The following is a 2,883-nucleotide window of genomic DNA, read 5'->3' on the forward strand; positions in this document are numbered from 1 at the left end:
TTTTATGTGGTCCTGCGTTCCAAAGGTTGCAGCGTCCATGCCGGCAAGCTTGGTCACCCTCTATGTTTCTGAGTGTGGTTACAGCAGAAGGCACAATAACCTACAAATGTATAGAACTCTCCAGCTGGAACCAATTTTGCTGTAAAAGAATATTTGACAAAAGAATTTCACTGCTAAGTACAACAATGAGAACGCTACATACATGAGCTTGGTGCATGTATGTATGTATGTATGACCTACCTTGCATCTGAACACATCAAGTACATGTATTTCATGTAAATTACGGGACAAAATACTTTTTCTTTCCCTTGACTATCCTCACTGGCAAAAATGCACGCCTGGAAGTTTTCTGGGTTCACGAGCGCACTGCTGCCACACCCTGGATAAAAGGTCCGTACCGGCACGAGAATCTGGGAAACTTAGAGAGACTGGCACTGCGCGGTGCCATTACAGACAGCGCCCGTTAGGGTCCACAACACGAGGCCACTCAGGAATGCAAAGATGACTGCTTGTGCCTCCCTGCATAGGTTAACCGCCATTCCTCTTCCACAACATCGCACGTGAGCGCAAACAAGGTTGAAATCTGATGAACTCGCTGCCACATGCTAACCCGCTTTGACATGCGTATACTGTCAACCCTGGATAGGCCTTCGACTTCCAGCAAGACTTCCTCGAAGGGACGTGAGCCTTTCGTGTAGGCTAGGGTTGGGTGTCACATTCCCCCATGCCTACATGCTCCGCATAGGGATGGTCGACACCACAGCATGTGGCGATTGTGGCGACGCGGAAACAATCTGGCGTGTTTATTGTTGCGAGTTCCCACAGTACGGTGTGCAGAGACAGTCGCCATCGTGCTGAACCAGGTGAACCAGCCTCGGTCCAAAGAAAGAGTTTTGCAACATCGACACGACTTAACATCACATAAAAACCGACCGGCCTGTGTGAACGCCTGTGACTGGAATTCCTTTTCTGTTACCTCTCTCTCTATCTATTTCTCTGCCCTCTTTCCAACCCCTATATCCCCCACCCCAGTGCAGGGTAGCAAGCCGGAAACTCTCCTCTGGTTAACCTCCCTGCCTTTCCTCTCTCACCCTGTCTCAACGTTCTGCATCCTAACAGGTTGCAGAGACCCGTGCAGCGGCCACCAACTGCGCCCTGCACGCACACCGGAAAGCGGAACGCTACTGTCGCTCCACTGCCGAGCTCACCGGGCGGAAGGTGACGCTGCGTCCGCGTGGCTTCTTATTTTACTGGTCTCGAGACCGAGCTGACCACGCACCAACCGCTCGTGTGTCTGCAACGATCGGTGTTCTCTGCAGTTCCCGAATGCGTCGTCTTCACGACCAACGTGATTCGGGTACGGTTTGGTTACGGCCGCAACATCGCCGCGATCGAGCGTCAAGGCCTGTCCCTGAATCGTTCTTTCGTAGCTACAAAGTGGAGGTTTCGCTCATTTATTTTTTCGCTTAAGGTACTAACCTTGATGGTTGAATTCGTCACGCATTTATCGGCATTCTTTTTCTTTTTTTTCGCGCATTAGTCTGATGAAGTAAAATGCGCGCTGTCATGCAAGCGCGGGTTTGGCTCCCGCATTGCGAATCGAATCCGCGGCGACCTCGGCGCTGGCCAAGGCGATTTCGTGCACAGTGCGCGGTGCAGCCACCTATGACGGCGGTCGTGACTTGCTTTGCCGTGCGAATGCAGCTGTGATACGCACGCTCCATTGTAGGTAACGCTCTTTATCGCTTTTTTTTTTTTTTTACAAGCTTGGTGGCGCAACCCACCACCCCGTTCCAAAGGGGACGCTCACAGCATCCATCCAAAGGAAGTTTTACAAAAAATTCTGCAGTGGCAACTATAGTGTCTAGAATATACTGGCTAGTGTAACGTGCACCCGCTCTTTTCAATGGAGCAGCGTGGCGCCGCCTGCAATGAATGCCCACGGTGGCCGACAGAGGTCGCTGCCAGACGGGTGGGTGCAGACTGCGCGTGTCGTCTGCTTCGCATATCAGTTTCGCAGCTGTTGCGTCGGTTTCTGTGTTGCCGTTTTCAGTGTTATTACAGCGTTGCGTGTTTGTTCTTGGTGTTTTCAAAGAGAGAATGCTTCGCTACTGTGTTCGTGTGCCTGTCATTACAAGAAGTATGCGGCGGCGGTGAAAAAACGCCTAAGAGACAGTGCAAGGAGAGGACCTGCTTTATGCCGTTGTGTCGAAGCGGTTACCACTCGAACAAAGGGCGTGTATCGTTGTTCACTCCACCACTGATACGAAGCGGCAGCACAACGGGCAAGAATGATCAGGAGAGTGGACAGAAGGCCGGCACCAACTGCTGTGGTTTGTAAAAAACATTTCGAAAACAGCTTAGTCGAGCGCACGTTCTCTATCACCGTGAACGGCGTTGTCCACGAGATTCCCCGCGATAAACCACGCCTGAAACCCTACGCTATACCCACGATATTTCCTGAGTATCCTAAGCATGCACCTTACTCTTCGTGAGTACCAGGGAAAAAAACGAGAAATAAGGAGCAGTAGCGCTTTGATCTACTATACTGTTATGTTGCACGAAAGATCACTGCCCAAAATTCTTGACCACAGTGTGCAGGCTTCCTTTGCGTAAGTAAAGCTGAAGCTAGTGCCGACGCTGCTTCAATATTGCACTACGCATTTTGACAATGCATGGAGGCCTTGTCTATCTTAGTCAGACCTCGTCAACCGCTGTGAAGGCCGTGGAAGATGTTTTTACTGTGTTCTTTAGCAAACACAAGTTACATGTAGCGAGTCTAGCTGATTTTTCAGGTCAGCTGCAGGCACTGGCCTTCCCCCAACTAGGGTGCCCAGAACATGAAAAACCAGCTTTGACAACACGTACTTGTGAAGTTGTATG

Source organism: Dermacentor andersoni, chromosome 7, assembly GCF_023375885.2.
Source record: "Dermacentor andersoni chromosome 7, qqDerAnde1_hic_scaffold, whole genome shotgun sequence".
Classification (NCBI taxonomy): domain Eukaryota; kingdom Metazoa; phylum Arthropoda; class Arachnida; order Ixodida; family Ixodidae; genus Dermacentor; species Dermacentor andersoni.